Source organism: Musca autumnalis, unplaced genomic scaffold (genome assembly GCF_047663935.1).
Source record: "Musca autumnalis isolate F117 unplaced genomic scaffold, ASM4766393v1 scaffold_5, whole genome shotgun sequence".
Classification (NCBI taxonomy): Eukaryota; Metazoa; Arthropoda; class Insecta; order Diptera; family Muscidae; genus Musca; species Musca autumnalis.
Window position 1 is genome coordinate 195,916,690 of NW_027412088.1, and position 27,974 is coordinate 195,944,663.

A 27,974-nucleotide genomic window follows, 5' to 3' on the forward strand; every position below is an offset into this window, starting at 1 on the left:
ACACTGTCGAGGTTTCTGCGATTTCAGATTATACTTTAGTATTTTATATAGCTAAGCATCTCAAAAAATTTCTGGAATCCTAGGTACGTTACAATAAATCTAGTATTTTAAACATTTTATGAAGAAGCATTTTGTGGATAAACCCTGTAAGCAAAAACTATCGCGGAAGTGACTTAGGCGTGTCGCCCAGGGCGATGAAAACAGTCGCGGCGATAGTCGCAGAAGTCACTCTGAAGTGACCTCCGTTGTGAAGAAATGAACCACTCCGGCGTGTCGTCTTGGAATTCACTCCAGGGACACTTCTAGAAGATCATTTCCGCGCTAGTTCTAGAAATTAAAAAAAAAATATTTTTTTATCTAAATTTTTTATTTATTTTATTTTTATTTTTTTATTTTCTATTTTTCTTCCCTTTTAGAGAAATTATTCTTTGCAATTTCCGCCTATCATTTTAAAAATGTGATGTTTTGTTGCCTGACTTGGAAAGCGAACCCGGAACTTCAGAGTGCAAAGCGAGTATGCTTACTACTGCACCACCGCCTCATATAATCATCAGATAGAAAATGTTCTATATTTGTTCAAATGTGTTGAATCATTAAATAAAAGTAAACAATCGCCTTGGAAGTCACTCAGAAGTTACTCCGAAGTGTCGGCATACGCGATAAAAGGTAATCACAATAAGTCTATAGAAATCGTTTGTGTAATTCACCAACGATCCTCCTTGGCGTGTCTCCGGGGTGACTTCCTAGGCGAGGGAGTGAAAAACTCACTTCCAAATGCTGGCAGGGAAGTGAAAGGCAATTGAATACATATGCATGTATGTATGCTGTTTTCAGGAGCAAACCAAACATGGCTTCTTTGTTTGAAGTGGGAGTAGGTAGTTTCAAAGAATCTTTAATATTTTCTGCTATCCTGGTAAAATGCTACAATTATTCATAAACCCTTTGGCAGCAGGTTGACCACATAGATTATTTATTGTTAAAATGAGAATTAGTCGTATTTAATTTATTATTAAGAAATCTATTTTGGGAATTTACTAAAGTACCATTAAGATTAAGATTCTAAGAAATTTGGATGATCAATAGACAGCGGAATTTTATGCAAGCCCTATTTTTGGTCCGATTCATGCCAAATTTTGGGTCTGGGCATATTTTTGGATCCTGATTACATTGCAATCAAAAAATATGCAAATGCATAAATTTTTGCATGTGCAAAATTTATGCATTTTACATATTTTTTATGCAACAAATATTTCAATAATAGGTACAAAAATGTCTGTGTGTACAATTTTTCTGTTTAAAATTCTCTTCAGACAAGTCAATAAAATAGAGAAATGTATAATCACATCCACAACCTTCAAAATACCGAAAATCGGGAGGTATCGTTCTATGGGGGCTATATGAAGGCCTGAACATAAACCGACAAATTTTAGGTGGAAAGTTTTTTACCCCCAAGGAAGACCTAATACCAAATTTCAGCCATTTCGGAACGATATTGAGGGCATAACCTTCAAAATACCAGAAATCCGGAGGTATCGTTCTATGGGGGCTATATGAAGACATGGACATATACCGACAAATTTCAGGTGAAAAGTTTTATACCCACAACGAAGACAAAATGCCAAATGTCGGTCATTTCGGTGGGATATTGAGGCCACAACCTTCAAAATACCGAATATCGGTAGGTACCGTTCTATGGGGGCTATATGAAAACGTGGACCTATGCGGACAGATTTCAAATCCTTGAATATATTTTTGCATATGCTCATTTTATGCATATATGTAAAAATATGTCAAAATATGCACGATATGCAAAAATGCAAAATATGCACAAATTTCTGGGCCTAATTCGTTTTATTTTGTAATAAAAAGAGTTTCTGTCTAATCAGATTTTCTCTACGACCATCCTAACCATATATGCATTTGCATAGGATTCCGCAGTCTAATGATGAGGTAAAAATCTTCGTGTTTTACTCATGTTACCCTGGTAGTTTGTTACAGTTATCCGTGACAAATTTAAACAAACAACCTAAAAAAAGGTCATATTTTAAGCCATCTTCTTTGAATATGGATTTGAAACAGCTAATCCCACCATTATCTCCAAGACAATAGAGATATCTTAGAATTAGAATACTGACATCCACTCTCCATCACAATCTCCCTTGTGTACATTTTCTGATGTTCTGTTAAAAATGATGAAATTGTACACATTGGGATGTTCTTGAAGATCATAGCTTCCAGGGAAGGAATCAATACTTCTTTCGAAACTCGATTTGAAAAACATGTTTCTTAATAAAGTGAAAGTGTTCCATTTCCATTTTGTATTTGTGTACTGTAGGTATTGCTGATCTCCCATTGAAATGCTACACTTTTGGTGACAGACATTTTTTGAACGTGGGTGGAACCAAACCATCGATTTTCGTTCATTTTCCTCAGATAAATTGGAATTGGAAAGGCAAACATTACTTTACCAAATTTCTTCTGTTTCGGACTTATAAAGCTATAAAATGTGACTTCTTTGTACTTTTGTTGTAGTCTTGAAAATATTGAACCCAATTTTGACTTTGTAAATTGTGTTTATCGATTTCTTCATAAGAATCCTTTGTGAGCTCTAAGTATCGATTTTTTTTCGTCATATTCCAAGACCCTACCTTATACAAATTTGTTGCCCAATATTTGTTGGCAATGCACTCTCACGGTCTTTATTTTTAATTATAAGGGGTAGTTGTAGTTGTAGTATGTAAATGTCATATTACATGAAATTTTCCATCATTATATAGTCGCTAATATGTGCAATATTGGGGATTTTCCTCACGCAATTTACTTTGTGCGTCCACACCAGCAAAATTGTAATAAAATTACATCTCCACATTCCCGGCGTGGCTAGATATGGAATGTTTTTATTCCGTGTCATATGACATTGATAGATAGTGTAAATTACCTCTAAGTAGTTTTTTTCCACATTTGACAAATGATTTGTGCAAATTCTTATTTATGGTGGTTCTATCCTGGTGAACCATTAAAACATGCCAATATTTTGACATTTTTCAATAAAGCGAGTAAAAAGTACTGTTATAACGCATATTTGAAACAGGTTTGGTATTGAAAATATCGGCTACTCTACATGTCCACAAAAATATAATTTTCAATTCCTCTCTAATTTTTAATTCCTCTCCTATTATAGAGTGCATCTCAATTCATATTTACTCAATGAGATGGGACCATTGAAAATGTGATGTTTTCTCACCTAGAAATCGAGCCCAGGCATTAAGTCTTAAAATACGGTATATTCATTTATATATGACTTCGATTATTTTAAATAATATGTTTATATTGATTTTTATATAAACTTTAAAGCCACCTTCCGCTTAAGATCCTGTTTTTATTAAAGAATATTTATTGTTTGGTTTACTATTATTACTTTTCATCTCCTTTCTCTCTACATCGTCATAAATATTTGCAAAGAAATTTAAATACACCTTTACTACATATTATTAATTTCTGTCCCACTTGTTCGCTCCATCCAAGCTTTGGCCTGACAGTTCTGTGTGTGCCGCCATGTGGCCCGTATTTAATCTCCTTTTTAGCCGGTTCATCATCGCTCGTGGTTCATACGACGTCAATATTTACCGTCAACGCATATTGGCCCATAGATCTTTCGAAGAATTTTTCTCTCAAACACACCAAGCACTGCCTTATCTGCTTGCGCAAGTACCCAAACTTCGGAACCATACATTAGCCCAAGAAGTATCGGTGTTTTGTAAAGTGTTGTTTTTGTTTGACGAGATGTGGCCTTGTTTTTCAACTGCTTACGTAAGCCAAAGTAGCATCTGTTGGCCAACACAATTCTTGTCTTTATTTCACAACTGATGTTCTTTGTTGTGTTTATGGTGGTGCCGAGGTAAACGAAGTCTTTTACTACCTCAAAATTATAGGAACCAACTTCCACTGTTGGTCATAGCTCTATGGACGCATTGCGCTGGCAAACCATCGATATTCTCAACATTAGGTATTTTCGATATAATGTTTTAAAATATCGATTGCTACCGATATTATCGTTAAGTTGTCATCGCCATTAATATGGAGATGAAAATGGCTGAAATGTCAATGATTTTCTTGAAATTATGCAAAAGTAGTTTACAGAAATGTAAAGGAGAATAAACAAATGCTTTTATTTTATAAAAAATGTAAAAATACATTTTATTTTACCGAGAAATGTGTACGTGTGACTACGGTCTTACTTTCTTACACACACATAACCGAAAAGCAGCGAAATTTCTTTCTATTTCAATGGATTTCAAGTTAGGGGTTTTTATTCCGATAATATCGATAGGCAAAACTATCTATCGATATTGAATTTTTAAATAACAATCGATATTATCGATAGTGCCATCGATTTTTTGCCAGCTCTAATTGCGCGTCGACACAATCAACTTTGTCTTTTCGCCGCTTACTGCCAGACCCACTTCCGCTGATTCTCCTTCGACCTTCTTAAAGTTATCAGTTACTTTCTTTACTGATCGTCCCGTGGTGTCAATGTCATCAGCATCTTATGGCTGTTGCTGTATATTGTGCCATTTCTTTTGACTTTTGCCTCTCGTACAACCTTTTCCAGCAGGATGTTGAACAGGTCACACGAAAGGCTGTCTCCTTGTCTGAAACCTCTTTTGGTACTCAATTGTTCGGAGAGGTTCTTTCCTATTTTAACTGAGGACCTAGTATCAGTTAAAGTCATCTTACAAAGCCATAAGAGCTTTACGGGGATACCAACTTCAGACATGGCTTGGAATACTTTGGGCGTAGGCGGCTTTCGAAGGATACCTTATAATCGACAAAAAGGTGGTAAGTGTCGATCAGCATCTCTTGGGTCTTCTCCAGGAATTGCCGCAGGGTAAATATCTGGTAAATGGTGGACATGCCAGGTCAAAAGCCGGATTGGTATGGTCCAATTATTTTATTGACCATAGGCTTTAGTCGTTCGAATAATATCCCTGACACTATGTTATAGGCAATAGGGAGAAGACGTATGCCCTTTTTAGTTAGTGCATACAGTCTGGTCTCCTTTCTTGTGGACGGGACACAGGATACTCAGGTTCCAATCGTCAGGTACGCGTTCTTCCTGCCAGATGGTGCTAACTAGCTGATGCTGGTAAGCCATCGGCTCCTGCTGCCTTTTTAGTCTTTTGCCGGTTTATTGCAGACTTTATCTCATCTTGGCTTGGCGGTATACATTCAGTACCATCTTCTTGGATTGGATCTGTGGTATCTTCGTCGTCATCGCTACTATTGGACACCAACAGTTTAGAAAAATGCTCTTTCTATATCCTGAGCACACTATGTGTATCAATTACCAAAATACCTTACTGGTCTCTATAGGAGGATGTGTCTGATGTTTTCGATTTTTATTTCTCTCTCTTTCCTGTGGAAAAGACGTTTCTCCTCTCTCCTTTTCTCCCGATACCTCTCTCGTGCGCTACGCGTTTCTACTGATTGTAGAGTAGCCCAATTTTCTCTTCGGTAGCAGCACGACACTCCTGGTCATACCTTGGATTCCTTGATGGAGGTCTCTGGTATCCAAGTATGGATTTTGCGGCTGTTTGCATGGAATGGGCAATATCTTACCATGGTGCTGATATGCTATCGGGACGAGGAGTGCTTTGATTAAGCAATTGGGTCAGTTGAGTGGAATATGCTGTGGCTATCAGTTGTGATTGCAGCTTACAGATGTCTAAATTTCGTGTTGTGTCTGTTCGTACTATATTCGCTACGTTTAACCGGGTACGAAGCTTTGCTGCAACAAGGTAGTGGTCCGAGTCTATGTTTGCTCCTCGGAACGAACGTACATCCAACACGATCGATGAATGTCTCCCATCTATCACAACGTGATCAATTTGATTTCTTGTTTTCTGATCCGGAGACAGCCAGTTGCCCTTATGAATATCGAGATGCTTAAATCTGGTACTGCTAACCACCATGTTTTTTGCCGCAGCAAAGTCTATCAGACTCATTCCGTTGTCAGATGTTTCACTGTGGAGACTGAATTTTCCGACTGTTGGGCCAAAGATAATCAATCCCCTTTCAAATTTTGGCATTAAAATCGCCTAGAATAATTTTAATGTCATGGGTAGGACAACGGTCGTATGTTTCTTTAATGCCTCCTTCTTCAATAAGCTAACATGCCACCGGTAATGTGTTTATAATATGGAGTATACATACATCAGGCTAGAAGAATATGTTCTCCTTTACATACATATGTATTGATATGCTTATCAGTCAGCCCATATTCCGAGGAAAACAAAAAACAACAAATTTAATAAGCAAACATGCATGAGAATCACGTACAAATTACCAGGCTAGCATAACAAAACTGTAGCTACAATAATAAACTAATTTCCACGTATTGATACTAGCGGATCATTGACAAATGTTTTTTTTTTGTATCATTTAAGATATTTGAGTGAGTATATTTCCCAGATCTTTTGTCATGCCATTAGGGCTCTTTTTCTGATGCAACAGCATCCGTGCCTTTTGAATTTTTCTGTCTACCTATTCGTTTGCTTGTTGGTATTTTACGGTTCATTGATTTTTTAACTTTCAAACGAAAAAGAGTACAACAATTAAGCACGTACATGCGTGCGTGCGTGCCGTGTTGTTTCCCGTTTTTCATGGTTCATTAAAAGTGGAATTCTTTTGTGTCACGAAAGAAGAAAATGAGGGCGGGAACTGGCACAACATGTGTTACACTCACATTAGTATTTATGGAGCATATACAGTATGCAAAGTTCATATTCGTACACCCCTCAAAACCGAATAAAATCGTTATTTATTTGCTCAACATTTTTTTATGCAAATATGAAACAATTGAAGGCAATTACTATGAAGAAGGAAGATTTAAAAATATTAAAAATAATTTTTAATTTACTCCGTCTTTTAGGTATAGATGGCGCCTATATGGGTGATAAAGCACTATATATTTGTGATATTAACAGCCTGTTTCACTATGTTGAACGAAAATGAAAACGAAAGAAAAACTGCTAAACTTGTGTAGTTGTTTCAAAGCAAAAACAAAGTCAATATTACCATGAAAAGCAAAGTTTAGGTGTTTTTCGTTCGCATTCATTTTCTTTCGACATAGTGAAACAGGCCACTATTTTTTTTACTTCGTCCTTTAGAATGCTTGCTCTGTAGAAAAATGTAAAAAACGATATTTTTATTAAAAATTTTGCATGAATAATAGATTTTTGACTAAAATAGCTAATAGTAGTCCTTCTGCAATAATATTCGAGGTCTCATATGCAAATTAATGTTTCCAGGGCTTGGAAATGCAACGAAACCTAATCCGGGCTAGGGCAATATAATAACATTTTTGGTTTCTACTTCGTAAAAATTGCAAGTTTCTTCTATATTTGGTCTATAATTTATTGTAATTTTACAATACAGTTTTGGCCACCAACAACGATTTGATACAGTATTTAGGGGTGTACGAATATGAACTTTGCATACTGTATGTGGGTGCAAACATGCTGAATTGAAAATAGTGGCCCGAGGCACGCATTTATCATTCTCTCTCTTCCCTTTCCTGCACAACATTATCACGTCCCCACACAACAATTTAAGTGTTACCCTCCATTATTCCAATCAAAAGTGTTTCTCTCAGTGCATCTATTCTTCATGCCATGTCTTGTGGACATTGGTACTATCCTGCTGCTTTCTCTGCTCTACTGTTACTTCCCCCGATGACATTTTCGCTTCAGAGATTTTTCGAAAATTAAATTTAAAAAAGCTTCTTTCTCCAATTTTATGGTTCAGCGCATGTGGTGTTCTTTCTACATGCCACAGAGAAAATGTAGAGAATTTGGGTGTGGGTGGAAGAGTTTGTGTGTTCTGGTGGCGATAACTCACTTTTTTAATTCTATAAAGAATGCATGTGGATAATAATACTACGTATCTTATACAAAACTCGAATTTCTAGTCTTCTATAAGAAGACCTGATGGTATTCTATAAGAAGAATTTATGGTATTCTATAAGAAGAATTTATGGTCTTCTATAAAAATACCTTGTGGTATTTTAAGGAATCTTTTCTTCTCTTGTATAACAATACCTTTTATAAGAACTTCTTGTTCGTATAAGAAGACCTGGTACTCTTTTATAAGTCCTGGTGGACTTCTATAAGAAGATATAATGTTTTTTTAACGGAAGATCTGATGGCCTTCTCAATGAAGACCTGATGGTCGTCTTAAGAATAGTTTCTGTGTTTCCATAATAAGACCTTATGTTCTTCTATAATAAGACCTTCTTGTTTTCTATAAGAATACCAACATGGTCTTCTATAAGAAGGCCTAATGGTCTTCTATAAGAAGATCTTCAGTTCTTCTGATGATGATTTTCTATAAAAAGTGCTGATGTACTTCTATAAGAAGGCCTGATGGTGACCTGATCTGAGACGTGATGTCTCCTATAAGAATACCTGATGATGAGCTGAGAACCTGATATTATTTTATGAAAACAACTGATTGTCTTCTCTATAGAGACCTTCGGGACTTCTATCAATGGAGATATCAGGTTAAGAAGGACACCACGAAATTTTGTTTCCAAAGTTGAATTTAATCATATGTGTATGTATGTACATATGTATGCATGTATGTATGTACATATGCATTATTTATCTAACCCAATTGAATAACTCCCTTTAGCAGTAAAGAATTCCAAAATCACTGAAGCGTAAATAAAGAACAGGATACCAGTATAACTTGTAGAGAGAAAATCACATTAGGCAACAAAACTGTATTCACCTTACGTCGACAACGCCTCCCCTTTTGTTCTGGTTGCAACCCCATATTTTGTTGTGTTTATTTTGCAAGAAATTCTACACTGAAAATAGTTTCCATAGTTAGCCATAAAACCCCCAATTTAATTCCTTTTCTCACCTCTCTCCCTTAACAACAAGGAGAGTTATGGCTAGAAACCTATGTGCAATGAACCATAAAACTGTAGGACCCGAAACACAGAGAGAGCATAAGAGAAAACCAAACCACAGGATAAAGCCACAAAAGGAGTTTGCGCATAAACGGATATGTAATTCAGCAAAGAAGTTTTAAAGCGGAGAAAAGTCGGTTAAATGAACCATAACATATGAATGAAAATCAACAGTGAAAAAGAGAGAAGGCAATAGCTAATAATTTTGAATAAACAAAAACAATTTTCCCCACACCTCCTCTATTCATTGAATAATTTCACTTGATTTCGTGAAATCACTGAAGCGTAAACCTCTAACACGTCAGTAATAGGATAGCAGGAATAATAAAAGGCAAAGGATTTTCTCCGGGGAGCTTGAAAAATGTACAGAAAATAGTTTTGTACTATTGTAGAATTATATCAATGATGAGAGCGCCAAAAAACTATTTTCCACGAACTTCTCAGAGCAGGCATGGAAAACATGTCAGATAATATTACAGCTGAAGGACGTTTCTCACTTTATTATTGGCAAGTCTGAAATAAAATCGAATACGGTATTACAGAAAATTCACCGATGATCCCTTCCGGAATGTGCTAGCCACGACGCACAGTGTTACCGCTTCCATACAAAAGTGGACAAAAATAGAAGGCGTTGACCTAGGTTGATGAATTTTTGCACAAATACTTTTGAGGGCACAGGAATGAAAAATATTTACTTTGGTCCATATCGGTTCAGATTAGGATATATTTTCCCGATTTTGCTACAACTCGTTCAATATGGATCGAATAGCCTTCAAATTGAATATGTCTTATTTTCTTAGGCCCCTTGAATAGCTACACCGATTTTTACAAAGTCACAATAATCGGTTCAGATTTGGATATAGCGCCTATATATATATTTCCCCGATTTTGCTATAACTCGGTCAATTTTAATCGAATAGCCTTCAAATTTTATATGTGATATTTTCTTAGGCCCCTGAATAGTTTCACCCGTTTTTCTAAAAATCGGTTCAGATTTGGATATAGCTCCCATATACATATATCTTTCCCCGATTTTGCTATAAATCGCTCAATTTTTGAACAATAGCCTTCAAATTTAACATGGGATGTTTCCTCAGGCTCCTGTTCAGTTTTACCGATTTTGATTTGATTTCGCAAAAATCGGTACAGATTTGGATATAGCGCCCAAGTATATTGGGGTAAAAAAAAATTAAAAACTTTCGCCCAGAATTTTGTTGGTGTAGGTCCACGCCTTCATTTAGCCCCCATAGAACGGTACCTCCCGATTTTCGGTATTTTGAAGGTTGTGGCCTCAATATTCCTCCGAATTGGCTTAAATTTGATATTTAGTTTTCGTTGGGGGTATTCAACTTTCCCCTCTAATTTTGTCGGTATAGGTCCACGCCTACCTATAGCCCCAATGAACGGCACCTCCCAATTTTCGGTATTTTGAAGGTTGTGGCCTCAATATTCCCCCGAAATGGCTAAAATTTAATATTTAGTTTTCGTTGGGGTATTCAACTTTCCTCTCTAATTTTGTCGGTTTAGGTCAAGGCCTATATATAGCCCCCATTGAACGGTACCTCCCGATTTTCGTATTTTGAAGGTTGTGGCCTCAATATTCCTCCGAACTGGCTGAAATTTGGTGTTTAGTCATCATTTGGGATAAAAACTTCCCACATGAAATTTGTAGGTATAGGTCCACGCCTTTATATAGCCCTCATAGAACGGAACCTCCCGATTTTCGTAATTCTAACGGTTGTGACGTCAATATCCCACCGAAATGACTGGTTTTTTTTTTAGTCTTCCAGGGGGATATAGAGTATTCCTGAAAAGAATTATTAGTATATGTCCACGTCTTTGTTAATCCCCCATAGAAGCATACCTCTTAATTGAAGCTTAAAACTTGACAATGGTCAATGCCTAAGTATTAAGTTCTAGACTTCGAAAGTGTCTAAAAATCTAACACAATAGTTTATCATCTTAGATTTACATACATATGTATATGCACGTATCACAATGTGTTGCCCAGAACACTGGATGCAAAGAATCCTATATGCATTGAACCATAAAATTGTTGGTATCTCAGGGCATACTAAGTAGAAAGAGAAGAGAACATATTTTGTGCGCATGAAATGGTTTTTTTATTTAGAAAGTATCAAACCTTCTCCCACTCCCTTCCCCACACTCATTGTTTATTAATTGTGTGGTAACGAATTATACCTCTCTATACCTGGGGCATAATTTTCCATAATTGAAATTTTGAAAACTAAACGGATTGCATGAAGATAATAGGAATTCAGAACTAAGCTGGGAGCATGGAAAATGTTGTGGGACCTTTGATGGTATTACACCAAAAAATTATTAGAAAAATATGTATATGGGGCAATAAGGGTAAAAATAGTTCATCAATTGTAGTTAAATATTTAGGGACGTAATAAAACTTATAAATCATGAACCTATAGTTCATTCGACTATAGAACTTTCTACGGAGCACCTGTAGGTTTTTCTTTGGAAGGCATACAGTTTTTTTTTCAAAAGAAAAACTTAAATCTTGATATCGAACATGTTTACCCATCAAAATGTTCGATGCCAAAGATGCCATTTAATCATGGGTGCAAGTGATCTGGCATGTCATCTTTTTAGCATCTTCATCGATGAATTTTATATGAGCGTGGACCCCAAAAGATGCTATTCATTTCTGGATCCAAAGCATGTCATTTACACCAATGTTTTGACATGTCATTTTCACCAATGCTTTGGCATGTCATTTCCACCAATGTTTTGGCATGTCATTTTCACCAACCCTTTTTATCATTACCAACCAACATTATCATTACGACGAGAGTTTTAACAACGTTGGTTGTGATTTCGAGTCTCCGACAACATCAAGCCTATTGTAAAAAATTAATCTTATATATTTAGAAAAATGTGTATAAATAAAAACACTAAATTCATCTCCATTGGATCGATGCAATGTGTGCAAATGCTGATAAAAAGATCGGATCTTTCCCGAGTTCCTTTGCATGGGTTCAAATGCTGACGAAAAGATCGGATCTTTCACTACTTCCTTCGCATGGGTTCAAATGCTAATGAAAAGATCGGATTTTTCACGACTTCGTTTAAACCAATGCAAAAGATGCCATGAAATCACGTCATCGCATGGAACCCCTTCCTTCATATTTTGCTGGGTAGTCTTCCCGAAGAAGACATGTACATATGTCTTCCTATAGAAGACCGCTAGGTCATCCTATGAGAGACTTTTAGGACTTCGTGCGGAAGACCATTACATTTTTCTATAGAAGACCTATAGTTCTTCCAACATAAGAACTTGGATCTTCCTAAAGAAGACCTGTATGCTTTTCTTTAGAAAACTTATAGCTTTTTACAACAGAAGAACTTAATAAAAAAGACATCTAAGTCTTCCAAAGAAGACTTGTAGGTCTTCCTTTAGAAGACCTCAATGGTTCGACCTCAAGGTCCAATACAAAATCTTACACCCAATTCTTGGGTATAGGTTGTGAAATCGTTTCAAAATGGATAGTTTTACAATACTTTAAACAAGTGGGTAAATACTTGGGTAAAAACTCTTTAACTGCCGAACCACTTGACGTAGCCTGAGGTTAATAGGTGAAAAATACCTTAAAAATACCAAATTGGCTGTAATTTGGCACAGTGAGTCCTTAATGAGTATAAAATATCCTTGCAGACATTTGTCAACGTAGGTCCACGTTTTCTTATAGCCCCCATATAAGGCTACCCCGATTTCGAGTATTTACCCAAATATTGGGTAAAAACTCTTTATCTGCCGAACCACTTAACGTAGCCTGACAATATTTGCCTCAAAACTTTCCTATATCAATCGTATTAAAGGTATTGAAAATGGAGTCCCTGGGCCCATGTTTTGGTATAGCCCCCATATAGCCGTAACTCCCGATTTAAAGGTCTTTTTCATCTAGAAGCCACATTTTACAACCAAATTCGCTGTCATTTGGCGCAGTGAGTCCTCAATGCGTATAATATATCCTTGCAAAAATTTGTTAACGTAGGTCCACGTTTTCTTGTAGATATAGGGGTACCCCGATTTCGAGTATTTACCCAAAACTGGGTAAAAACTCCTTAACTGCTTAACTAGTAAGAAATGGAAGTTAAAGTTAATAATATTCCCAGCAAAATGTTCGATGCCAAAGATGACATTCAATCATGGGTGCAAGTGATCTAGCATGTCATCTTTTTAGCATCTTCATCGATGAATTTTATATGAGCGTGGACCCCAAAAGATGACGTTCTTTTCTGGATCCTAAGCATGTAATTTTAACCAATGCGTTGACATGTCATTTCCACCAATGCTTTGGCATGTCATTTCCACCAATGATTTGACATGTCATTTTCACCAATGCTTTGACACGTCATTTTCACCCATGCTTTGACATGTCATTTTAACCAATGCTTTGGCATGTCATTTTCACCAACCCCTTGGCATAAAATTTTCATATTGTTTGGAAAATGGAAATGCTGTATTGAAATATGGTTTTCATGAAAAACAAAACTCTTTATTAATTCAAACGAATTCATGAAATAGCTACAATTAATTTATCAGTTTAGTTTTTCAAAAGTTTACATCCAAAATTGCAATGTAATCACCACCGCTGCAACGCAAAAGATTACTTCCTCCGTTCTCCGCAACTGATATTCTTTCATCTTACAAAAGGTTTTTTCAATTATCTTCCCATCACCAGTTCAGATTTCAACATGGACTCCAAATGCACTCCTTTAAGTATTTTTATTTCGTAAATTACTTTTATTTTATAATTTTGTTATTTTATAACAACATTTTGGTAATTTATACTCTTTTGTTTAGTGACGTAAATATGTAGGGATCTACAACCCGGCTTGCTTTAGGGATCTCTAAGAACAAAATGTAACGAACGGGGAGGAGAGACTTTTTATGGAAAATACCATTTATGCTTAATTAATTTATTTTTAATCATGGTTTAATAAGAAAGGTTAGCCAAAGCTTCATGTCAATTTAATTTTTTTCATTCGAGTATGCCTAAAACTTCAAAACAATATAAACAAACTAAACAATTTTAAAAACAATCGAATTCAATGATATTTAAAATTGTTTTTAGACCATTTGTATGGAAGAAATTGGTGAGATTTGCATTGAAACAATCAGTTTATCATATTCACAACTCGATTATGTGGAGAAAACTTAACTCTTCATTCATTTTTCGCGTTTTTTATAAAATGCTCAAAAAATGCATTGTAAACAAACCCACTTGTTGCTTTTATTTTGAAGTTTTAGGAATTCAAGAAAAACAAGGGTTCTATAGATTTTTTTCATTTAAATCTACCTCTTTACTTATACCATGTTTTTAATTGTTTCTTTCCAAAAGTAGTTTCTTCTTTTGGTCTGTTCCTTTACTTTTGAAAGTGGTAAAACCGGCAAAAGTAGAAAAAGTTGTAAACTGCTCCCATATGAATTGTATGGTGTCTGAAGTAAAGGAACGCTTTTCGAGTAAAAAGTGGTAAAACTTGAAGATTCTTGCACGTAAAGGAACAGAGCTTTTATTTTCAGATTCTTGTTCCTTTTCGTTTCGGATTTTTTTTTCAAATTCCAAGAAGCGAGATTTGATTGATTTCATTCTACGTCAGATTTAGAACAGACAAGGGAACTTTTAAAATAGCAATGTGTGCAGTCCGATTCTATTTTTAGCTCGATGGTTGGGACTTCATATAATACCAATTGTTTAGAAGTTTTAGTTGTTTGATATGCAGGAAATGTAAGACAACATCACGACGACAGTTCTAACAACTTTGGTCTGTTCCAGAAACTGCAAGAATCTACTTATTTTTACTACGATAACAATTTTTCCTTTATGTTATCGGAAAAATAGTAAAAATTAGTAGATTTTTGCAGTACTGGAACATACCAAAATAAAAATAAACAGGTGTGTAAATAAAAACACAAACATCATCTCTATTGGATCGATGGAATGGGTACAAATGCTGATGAAAAGATCGGATCTTCCACGACTTCCTTTGCATTGGTTCAAATCCTAATGAAAAGATCGGATCTTCCACGACTTCCTTTGAACCAATGCAAAAGATGACATGAAATCACGTCACCGCAAAGAACCCCTTCCGTCAAATTTTGCTGGGTTGTTATTGTTTTTAATTGATAACATCATAAAGTTGTATCTTTATTTTGTAGTAAAATGCATCTCTTTTGAAATGTATTTTTGTGAGTGTTTTTAATTTAATATTGAGAAAAGAAATAGACTTTTACTGCCTTGGATCCTCGCGGATCCTCACGTTATTTTTATTTAAATGTTCGTGGAAGTGTCCAGATTTAGAAAAAAATTATCTCGTCTGCTGAAAGTTGCCGAGCGGTATTCAGTTTTCATTATACTGACTATACTCGGAGTTTTGTGAATGTTTAGTATAGGGTTTTTGGGTGCTTTCAAGCAATCGGTGTTGTTGTTTTGCATTTTGTTTCGATCTTATTTTATAAAAAATTATGGTTTTAGGATCACAGTATGAATGTGTGTTTTTACATTTGTATGTTTTCCGAACTTTGTTAATGTCAGCATGGGGCGGACGGTTTAAGAAATTATAGCAAACCTTCAGGTGGATGTTGCGGGATATGATTTCTCTTAGTTGTTAGACCGCATACACTATCTCTGCAAAGACACCATTATTTTTGAAAGATACATGCCACTTCAAGAATTATCTGCTGTTGAAAGTAACAACGCGGAAGTCCGGCCGGAGATTTTAGCACCACACAGAAAACTAAACAACGTCGAATGGTTAAATTGGCAAGCGGGACCACATGAGTGGTTTACTCGATCTGGGAACTCTCCTAATCGAGATATCCTAAAGCTATTATTTATTGTAATAGATGCCAACCCATCCTAGCGACTAAAAAATCTCATAAAACATCTTAGTTGCCAGATATTCCCAGCTTGAGAGCTATAGGAGATTGTTTGCATCTAATATCATCTGGTACGCCCTTGGTCCATATGTTAACCACCTACTAAGAATATACTGTGCCTCATATTGTTGATACTTGTAACCAATTAACCCTTGTCAAGAATAAAATTCATAAAATGTCATGATTTTTACAGACGTTTTTGTGGATAGTTTAGGCCAAATACTTAAATATGTCAAATATCGGGAGTTAACATGATATAGGACAATACCAAAATGTTGACATATATTGATAAATTTTGGCAAGAACGTTTGATACAGATTATAAACTCGAAATGTTAACAAATTCAGTTGGAAAATATGACCAAAATCGTGAAATTTTAAAAAAACGGGAGGTACGTCTATATGGGGGATATACCAAAACTTGGACTTCTATCGACGCAAGATAGAACCAACGACCAACGAACACAAAATGTTAAATTACAGAGATTTCACTTTGAAAATATAGACCAAGGTCTAGTATAAGGTCGGCCAATAAGCCCAGCTGACTATTATGTTTGATGTCAAAAACATTATTGTGATTTAAAATACAAAGGAACTAAAATCATAATAATGTAAATCTATTATGTTTGTTGTCAAATGTTGTTAACAGAACTCTGAATGGCCAACTGTATAAACTGTGATATAGACAAAACTTTGACATTAATAAAAAAGAGGAATTACCGTTATGGGCGTTCTATACCTAAAAGTGGACCAAACCTGACGATTTTTGGGGAAAATTATCTTCTAGTCACTACGAGTTTACGATAAAATTTTCAGATCGATATCTTGATTAGAAATATTTTTGTCGCTCTCTCCCACACAAGCAAAACCACCGTGAGATGTCAGAAACCCATATTGGGGCTACCAGAAAACTTGGACTTTAGTCGAAAATTTTGTGCAAGGATATTTTATACATATTGGGAACTCACTGTACCAAATTACAGTCAGTATGATTGTAAAATGTGGCAAATAGGTAAAACATACCTTAAATCTATATATGCTATATGCAATATGAAAACAAGGACCTAGAGACCCCATTTTCAATACCGTATGTTCTCTTGATATAAGTAACATTTCAGCAAAATTTCGTCAGCCTACGTCAAGTGGTTCGGCAGTTAAAGAGTTTTTACCCAAGGTTAGGGTAAACACTCGAAATCGCGGTACCCTTATAAGGGGCTATAAGAAAGCGTGGACCTATGTTCACAAATTTTGCAAGGATATTTTCTACATATTGAGAACTTACTGTGCCAATTTTCAGCCAATATGATTGTAAAATGTGGCTAGTAGGTGAAAAATACCTTAAATCGGGAGGTACGGTTATATGGGGGCTATATGAAAACATGGACCTAGAGACCCCATTTTCAATACCGTATGTTCTCTTGATATAAGTAACATTTCAGCAAAATTTCGTCAGCCTACGTCAAGTGGTTCGGCAGTTAAAGAGTTTTTAACCAAGGTTAGGGTAAATACTCGAAATCGCGGTACCCTTATAAGGGGCTATAAGAAAGCGTGGACCTATGTTCACAAATTTTGAAGGGTATTTTCTACATATTGAGAACTCACTGTGCCAAATTTCAGCCAATATGATTGTAAAATGTGGCTAGTAGGTGAAAAATACCTTAAATCGGGAGGTACGGTTATATGGGGGCTATATGAAATCATGGACCCAGAGACCCCATTTTCAATACCGGATGTTCTCTTGATATATGTAAGATTTGAGCCAAATTTCGTCAGGCTACGTCAAGTGGTTCGGCAGTTAAAGAGTTTTTACCCAACATTTGGGTAAATACTCGGGTATTTACCCACTTGTTTAACCCTGCGTTTACAAATGCCAGTATTGGCAAGACAATAGCAAAAATACAAACCATTTTCACAAATACATTTATAAATTTTTAAATATGTATAGAGAAAAGTATGAATGTATTGGTGAAAATGGTTTGTAACTTTGCTATTGTCTTGCCAATACTATCTGCGTGTAAACGCCTAGTAAAGTATTGTAAAACTATCCATTTTGAAACGCATTCACAACCTAAACCCAGAAATAGGGTGTAAGATGTTGTATTGGCGATTCAATATAGTAAATACCCAAATAAATACCCACAAATGGGTATTTACCCAATTTACCGGGTATTTACCCATTGGGTATTTACCCACCGTCCATCTCTAGTATAGAAGACCTCAAGGTCTTCGTATAGAATACCTCAAGGTCTTCGTATAGAAGACTTCAAGGTCTTCGCATAGAAGACCTCAAGGTCTTCGTATAGAAGACTTCAAGGCCTTTGTATAGAAGACCTCTAGGTCTTATCTCTAAGTCTTCGTATAGAAGACCTCTAAGTCTTCGTATAGAAGACCACTAAGTCTTCGTATAGAAGACATGTAGGTCTTCGTATAGATGACCTCTAGGTCTTCGTATAGAAGACCTCTGGGTCTTCGTAAAGAAGACCTCTAAGTCTTCGTATAGAAGACCACTAAGTCTTCGTATAGAAGACCTCTAGGTCTTCGTATAGAAGACCACTAAGTCTTCGTATAGAAGACCTCTAGGTCTTCGTATAGAGGACCTCTAGGTCTTCGTATAGAAGACCTCTGGGTCTTCGTAAAGAAGACCTCTAAGTCTTCGTATAGAAGACCACTAAGTCTTCGTATAGAAGACCTCTAGGTCTTCGTATAGAAGACCTCTAGGTCTTCGTATAGAGGACCTCTAGGTCTTCGTATAGAGGACCTCTAGTTCTTCGTATAGAAGACCTCTAGTTCTTCGTATAGAATACCTCTAGGTCTTCGTATACAAGACCTCTAAGTCTTCGTATAGAAGACCTCTAGGTCTTCGTATAGAACACCTCTAGGTCTTCGTATAGAACACCTCTAGGTCTTCGTATAGAACACCTCTAGGTCTTCGTATAGAACACCTCTAGGTCTTCGTATTGAAGACCTCAAGGTTCTAGGTCTTCATATAGAAGAGCTCTAGGTCTTCGTATAGAAGACCTCTAGTTCTTCGTATAGAAGTCCTCTAGGTCTTCGTATAGAAGACCTCTAGTTCTTCGTATAGAAGACCTCTAGGTCTTCGTATAGAAGACCAATAGGTCTTCGTATAGAAGACCAATAGGTCTTCGTATAGAAGACCATTAGGTCTTCGTATAGAAGACCTCAAGGTCAAGGTCGTAAAGAAGACCTTTAGGGCTTTGTAAAGAAGACCTTTAGGGCTTCGTAAATGAGACCTTTAGGGCTTCGTAAAGAAGACCTTTAGGGCTTCGTAAAGAAGACCATTAGGGCTTCGTATAGACCTTTATGCCTCTAGGTCTTCGTATAGACCTTTTGGTCTTCATATATTCTTTTGGTCTTCGTATAGAAATCTAATAGGTCTTCGTATAAAAACCCAGTAGGTCTTCGTATATTAGACTTTAGGTCTTCGTAAGGAAGACATTTTTGTCTTCCTATAGAATTCGTTTAAGTCATCGTATAGAAGAACTTAAGGTCTTCTTGTCTTGTTCTTCGTAAAAATCATGTTGGTCTTTCTAAAAAATCATGTGGATCTCCCTATAGAAGCTCTCTTAGTGAAATTCATATATTTTTCTGAGTGTAAGAAAAATAGATTTTCCTTTCTCTTTCCAAATTTGAATAATCTCTCTAAACTTATTTCCCTTTCTGTGACCCTGTGACATATTATGCAAACATTTACGGTTCAGTGATTCTGAATTTAATGGTTCTCGCAGCTTAAGGATAAGATAATAAATATAATATTTGATAATATTTGTAGACATGATTTTAGCCTTATGGTTCAATGAACATGGAACCCTTTTGTGGAACGTGTGCACCAAGAAGAATTTCCCATCCCTCTTTGTGTGGGTGTTTCGTTATAAAAGTGTTCCATGACATTTTCTTTTATATTCCTATGGCCGAGGACAATAATAATGTGTATGTAGTATGTCTATTGTCATGTAACTCACTCCCCCTCATATGTCATAGGGTGGTTTATGCTGACTAAAAGCTCAGACAGCACGAACCCCTTTATTTTTCAACTGAATTTCATGGTTCATTTGAAGTGGAATTCTTTTACACTGTTTCCAACAGAAACAAATTAATTTACAAATATTTTATAGTTTGCAGGACAAGTGCAGTAGCAGTTTTTCACAACTGGGCAGTTTCCACATCCTCGTGCTACATTTCAAGATCCAAAATTCTCCTTTTGGGTTGATTGTAAATCTGTCAATTAATTTTCATTGAACTAAGTTTTCTATTCAGAAAGTATTACTTCCTTAGAAATGGTGTAACTCATGTTCCGTGTACTTGTTGCTTTCACATTACGGTTTGCTATCAGTAAAGCATGCGCAGTTTTATCAACAAAGGCCTAGTAATAATTACTCTTAATAGCTCGAGGGAAACGAAGCAAGCTTTGGTCTTCCTCGCTTGTAATATACCAAACAAAAGCAAGTAAATGATGCGGGTTTCAAGACGAATTGTTTCATAAAATAAACAGTAAAGTAATGCATTTTAAATAGCTCAGGCGGTTATAGGGTTGTTATGTGATAGTCTTGTTTTTACAGCATAATGAGAAAAAGTTCTGGGCACCTGTTCCCAAAGCAAAGGAATTCACACCTCAGTGAGTTTCATTACATGTCGTAATACCACACATAAAAGCTTAAATTCCAATTGAAAATACCAATCAGCCCTGCCTGAATAGCAGATTTTCTATGGAAATCACTATTCAGTCCAGGCTGAATTGCAGATTTCTTATGGAAATCACTATTCAGCCAGGCTGAATTGCAGATTTCCTATGGAAATCACTATTCAGCCCAGGCTGAATTGAAAATTTCCCATGGAAATCACTATTCAGCCCAGGCTGAATTGAAGATTTCCTATGGAAATCACTATTCAGCCCAGGCTGAATTGAAGATTTCCTATATAAATCACTATTCAGCCAGGCTGCATTGCAGATTTCCTATGGAAATCACTATTCAGCCAGGCTGAATTGCAGATTTCTTATGGAAATCACTATTCAGCCAGGCTGAATTGCAGATTTCTTATGGAAATCACTATTCAGCCAGGCTGAATTGCAGATTTCCTATGGAAATCACTATTCAGCCAGGCTGAATTGCAGATTTCCTATGGAAATCACTATTCAGCCAGGCTGAATTGCAGATTTCCTATGGAAATCACTATTCAGCCAGGCTGAATTGCAGATTTCCTATGGAAATCACTATTCAGCCCAGGCTGAATTGAAGATTTCCCATGGAAATTACTATTCTGCCCAGGCTGAATTGAAGATTTCCTATGGAAATCACTATTCAGCCCAGGCTGAATTGAAGATTTCCTATATAAATCACTATTCAGCCAGGCTGCATTGCAGATTTCTTATGGAAATCACTATTCAGCCCGGGCTGAATTGCAGATTTCCTATGGAAATCACTATTTAGCTCGGGCTGAATTGAAGATTTCCTATGGAAATCACTATTCAGCGGGGCTGAATTGCAGATTTCCTATGAAAATCACTATTCAGCCATGCTGAATTGAAGATTTGCTATGGAAATCACTATTCAGCCATGCTGAATTGAAGATTTCCTATGGAAATCACTATTCAGCCATGCTGAATTGAAGATTTCCTATGGAAATCACTATTCAGCCAGGCTGAATTTAAGATTTCCTATGGAAATCACTATTCAGCCAGGCTGAATTGAAGATTTCCTATGGAAATCACTATTCAGCCAGGCTGAATTGAAGATTTCCTATGGAAATCACTATTCAGCCAGGCTGAATTGAAGATTTCCTATGGAAATCACTATTCAGCCAGGCTGAATTGAAGATTTCCTATGGAAATCACTATTCAGCCAGGCTGAATTGAAGATTTCCTATGGAAATCACTATTCAGCCAGGCTGAATTGAAGATTTCCTATGGAAATCACTATTCAGCCAGGCTGAATTGAAGATTTCCTTTGGAAATCACTATTCAGCCAGGCTGAATTGAAGATTTCCTATGGAAATCACTATTCAGCCAGGCTGAATTGAAGATTTCCTATGGAAATCACTATTCAGCCAGGCTGAATTGAAGATTTCCTATGGAAATCACTTTTCAGCCAGGCTGAATTGAAGATTTCCTATGGAAATCACTATTCAGCCAGGCTGAATTGAAGATTTCCTATGGAATTGAATATTCTTTAATCACAATTTCGGAGAATTGTGCCATTTTGACCTCAGGGGTATAACCAACCACGTGACTACTCGTTTATGTGTTGTCTTATTCAATTTCTTTGGAAATCTCAAGCCTATCCGACACTTCAATACCCACATGCTTTCACGCCTGCACGTACTTCCTGTAAATTGTTTGTCATTTGTTAGGCTGTCATTATCGTCTTGCCTTTCTGCCGTCATTGTTGTCGCCGTCTCAGCCCCCAAAAAAGGGCATCATAATGGTTGTCAAACAAAACTTCTTTCTTTCAACACTAACTTCGCGCTTTGAGGGAACAGCGGAAACTCTGTTTTGGGTCTTCACTTGCTGCCGCAAACTGGAACCCTGTTAAAAAACATGATTTTGAAATGACATTATCTGTTCAGATCTCAAATTTATGACCCTATTTTATGTCCCCACAGTGACAGTTATAATAACAAACAATGACAAATTGTTGTTTATGTGGCGGGTTGTCATGTCAACAAAAACTTTTGAGACAATAATAACAAATTTCAACAACAGTAACAGCAGCAATTTATGTCTCAGACATTTGTGTAGCTGTTGCTACATGAATGGCGGAAGGAAGTATAAATGCATGTATGTATGTGCCCGCGGGATTTTTGAAATGTCACGTAGCCCAACAAGTTATGACAACAGTCTGACTGACAATTGATGGGGTTGATATGTTTATTTGGAATAGGTACTCAGCAAAGAGTGAAAGCTATACACAGAAGGTCCATGGAAAATAGTTGTGGATCTTTCGTTAAATATTGTGCTCATTATCGGTCTTGTTAATTCCAGAGCGGAACAATAAATATCGTATTAAGACCTTTTGAATGCTCCTGAAAGCCTTTGTGTCATTATCATCAATCATGGTTTTGATGATAATTGCCACTATCTATAGTTATGTAAATATATTATGATATTTTTTATTAGGGGCTCAGGAAACACTTCGTTCTTAGAAAGGTCTGCAAGTGCAAAAAAAATTTTCTTTATACCCTACACTGTGCCATGGAAGGTATTTTGTATGTTTTATTTGGTTGTATGTAGGCTGAAGAAAGTGGAAGATACTTTCAGCCAGGCTTAATAGGAGTTTCCCCCCATGGAAACTTTTTTCAGCAAGCCTGAAGAAGAGTTTCCCAAGGTCAAATTTATTCAGCCAGGCACAAAAATAGTATTCCCCATGGGGACTTTCTTTATTCAGTTAGATTGAGTAAGAATTTCCTAATGGAAAATCTTTACTCAACTGGGCTGAATAAGATTTTCCCCATGGAGATTTTATTCACCCAGGCTAAAGCTTTATTTTCCTGTGTAGGGCATCACAAATTCTACCTTCATTATGCCGAAATCTACCTTCTATTTGTTTTTCTTATTCTCGAGCTTCTCTACTTGCGCTTTGTTTGTTTGCCCTTTTCCAATTCATTGGTTTTGTGCGTGCGTGTGTGCAACCCTACACCACTGATTTGTGGTCTCTTGAGGCTATTTATTTCCACTTATGATTCATTTATTATTATTTGTTTATGTCTCACTTTTTCTTGTATGGTTCACATATGTTATTGTTTGTTTTTGTTTTTATGTTATTTATTTATTAAAGCAAAATAAACATATGTATATGTATTTTAACCAGGCCAACAGAATTTCCAGTAGCTGCGACCCCCATGTGTCGTTCCATGTTTAAATAGCTAATGGTCTTTTTTATCACTGCTGCTTCTGCTGCTGGACTGCATTTGAAACAAATGGTAATCTAACAGCAGTTGTGAGTCTACAGCGGTTGTTGTGGCATACATGTGTAATGTGATGATGTTTATACGGAACACATATCATTAGTATACACACATACTTATGTGCTTTAGTGTGTCTTTCTTTATCATTATTGTGTTTTGTTTGGGGACTTCTTTGTCGGGTTGAGGGGTTTATCGCTACCATATGCTAATCAATCAAGTGTTCCGAACCCCTTTCTACTATAGCGGACTATATGAAACCATTGAGCAAACCGAAAAGGCCATCTACTCTAAAGTAGACGATCCCAAAAGGCCACCTACTCTACCGTAAATGACCCCAAAATGCCATTAACTCCACAGCAGGTGAACTTAGAATCCATCTACTCTAATAGCCAAGGCCCACCTACTCTACATTAGGCGACCCAAGGGGTTAACTACTCTACAGTAGATGACCCCAAGGGCCATCTACTATACAGTAGATGACCCCAAGGGCCATCTACTATACAGTAGACGACCCCAAGAGCCATCTACTATACAGCAGACGATCCCAAGGGCCATCTACTATACAGTAGACGACCCCAAGGGCCATCTACAATACAGTAGACGACCCTATGGGCCATCTACTATACAGCAGACGACCCCAAGGGCCATCTACTATACAGTAGACGACCCCAAGGGCCATCTACTATACAGTAGACGACCCTATGGGTCATCTACTATACAGAAGACCCCAAGGGTCATCTACTATACAGAAGACCCCAAGAGTCATCTACTATACAGTAGACGACCCCAAGGGTCATCTACTATACAGTAGACGACCCCAAGGGCCATCTACTATACAGTAGACGACCCCAAGGGCCATCTACTATACAGTAGACGACCCCAAGGGCCATCTACTATACAGTAGACGACCCTATGGGCCATCTACTATACAGCAGACCCCAAGAGTCATCTACTATACAGTAGACGACCCCAAGGGTCATCTACTATACAGTAGACGACCCCAAGGGCCATCTACTATACAGTAGACGACCCCAAGGGCCATCTACTATACAGTAGACGACCCTATGGGCCATCTACTATACAGCAGACGACCCCAAGGGCCATCTACTATACAGTAGACGACCCCAAGGGCCATCTACTATACAGTAGACGACCCCAAGGGCCATCTACTATACAGTAGACGACCCTATGGGCCATCTACTATACAGCAGACCCCAAGAGTCATCTACTATACAGTAGACGACCCCAAGGGTCATCTACTATACAGTAGACGACCCCAAGGGCCATCTACTATACAGTAGACGACCCCAAGGGCCATCTACTATACAGTAGACGACCCTATGGGCCATCTACTATACAGCAGACGACCCCAAGGGCCATCTACTATACAGTAGACGACCCCACGGGTCATCTACTATACAGTAGACGACCCCAAGGGCCATCTACTATACAGTAGACGACCCCAAGGGCCATCTACGACGACCCCAAGGGTCATCTACTATACAGTAGACGACCCCAAGGGTCATCCACTATACAGTAGACGACCCCAAGGGTCATCCACTATACAGTAGACGACCCCAAGGGTCATCTACTATACAGTAGACGACCCCAAGGGTCATCTACTATACAGTAGACGACCCCAAGGGTCATCTACTATACAGTAGACGACCCCAAGTGTCATCTACTATACAGTAGACGACCCCAAGTGTCATCTACTATACAGTAGACGACCCCAAGGGTCATCTACTATACAGTAGACGACCCCAAGGGTCATCCACTATACAGTAGACGACCCCAAGGGTCATCTACTATACAGTAGACGACCCCAAGGGTCATCTACTATACAGTAGACGACCCCAAGGGCCATCTACTATACAGTAGACGACCCCAAGGGCCATCTACGACGACCCCAAGGGTCATCTACTATACAGTAGACGACCCCAAGGGTCATCTACTATACAGTAGACGACCCCAAGGGTCATCCACTATACAGTAGACGACCCCAAGGCTCATCCACTATACAGTAGACGACCCCAAGGGTCATCTATTATACAGTAGACGACCCCAAGTGTCATCTACTATACAGTAGACGACCCCAAGTGTCATCTACTATACAGTAGACGACCCCAAGGGCCATCTACTATACAGTAGACGACCCCAAGGGCCATCTACTATACAGTAGACGACCCTATGGGCCATCTACTATAAAGCAGACGACCCCAAGGGTCATCGACCCAAGGGTCATCTACTATACAGTAGACGACCCCAAGGGTCATCCACTATACAGTAGACGACCCCAAGGGTCATCCACTATACAGTAGACGACCCCAAGGGTCATCTACTATACAGTAGACGACCCCAAGTGTCATCTACTATACAGTAGACGACCCCAAGTGTCATCTACTATACAGTAGACGACCCCAAGTGTCATCTACTATACAGTATACAGACGGGTTGAGGGGTTTATCGCTACCATATGGTAATCAATCAAGTGTTCCGAACCCCTTTCTACTATAGCGGACTATATGAAACCATTGAGCAAACCGAAAAGGCCATCTACTCTAACGTAGACGATCCCAAAAGGCCACCTACTCTACCGTAAATGACCCCAAAATGCCATTAACTCCACAGCAGGTGAACTTAGAATCCATCTACTCTAATAGCCAAGGCCCACCTACTCTACATTAGGCGACCCAAGGGGTTAACTACTCTACAGTAGATGACCCCAAGGGCCATCTACTATACAGTAGATGACCCCAAGGGCCATCTACTATACAGTAGACGACCCCAAGAGCCATCTACTATACAGCAGACGACCCCAAGGGTCATCTACTATACAGTAGACGACCCCAAGGGCCATCTACAATACAGTAGACGACCCTATGGGCCATCTACTATACAGCAGACGACCCCAAGGGCCATCTACTATACAGTAGACGACCCCAAGGGCCATCTACTATACAGTAGACGACCCTATGGGTCATCTACTATACAGAAGACCCCAAGGGTCATCTACTATACAGAAGACCCCAAGAGTCATCTACTATACAGTAGACGACCCCAAGGGTCATCTACTATACAGTAGACGACCCCAAGGGCCATCTACTATACAGTAGACGACCCCAAGGGCCATCTACTATACAGTAGACGACCCCAAGGGCCATCTACTATACAGTAGACGACCCCAAGGGCCATCTACTATACAGTAGACGACCCCAAGGGCCATCTACTATACAGTAGACGACCCCAAGGGCCATCTACTATACAGTAGACGACCCTATGGGCCATCTACTATACAGCAGACGACCCCAAGGGCCATCTACTATACAGTAGACGACCCCAAGGGTCATCTACTATACAGTAGACGACCCCAAGGGCCATCTACTATACAGTAGACGACCCCAAGGGCCATCTACGACGACCCCAAGGGTCATCTACTATACAGTAGACGACCCCAAGGGTCATCTACTATACAGTAGACGACCCCAAGGGTCATCCACTATACAGTAGACGACCCCAAGGGTCATCCACTATACAGTAGACGACCCCAAGGGTCATCTACTATACAGTAGACGACCCCAAGTGTCATCTACTATACAGTAGACGACCCCAAGGGTCATCTACTATACAGTAGACGACCCCAAGGGCCATCTACGACGACCCCAAGGGTCATCTACTATACAGTAGACGACCCCAAGGGTCATCTACTATACAGTAGACGACCCCAAGGGTCATCCACTATACAGTAGACGACCCCAAGGGTCATCCACTATACAGTAGACGACCCCAAGGGTCATCTACTATACAGTAGACGACCCCAAGTGTCATCTACTATACAGTAGACGACCCCAAGTGTCATCTACTATACAGTAGACGACCCCAAGGGCCATCTACTATACAGTAGACGACCCCAAGGGCCATCTACTATACAGTAGACGACCCTATGGGCCATCTACTATAAAGCAGACGACCCCAAGGGTCATCGACCCAAGGGTCATCTACTATACAGTAGACGACCCCAAGGGTCATCCACTATACAGTAGACGACCCCAAGGGTCATCCACTATACAGTAGACGACCCCAAGGGTCATCTACTATACAGTAGACGACCCCAAGTGTCATCTACTATACAGTAGACGACCCCAAGTGTCATCTACTATACAGT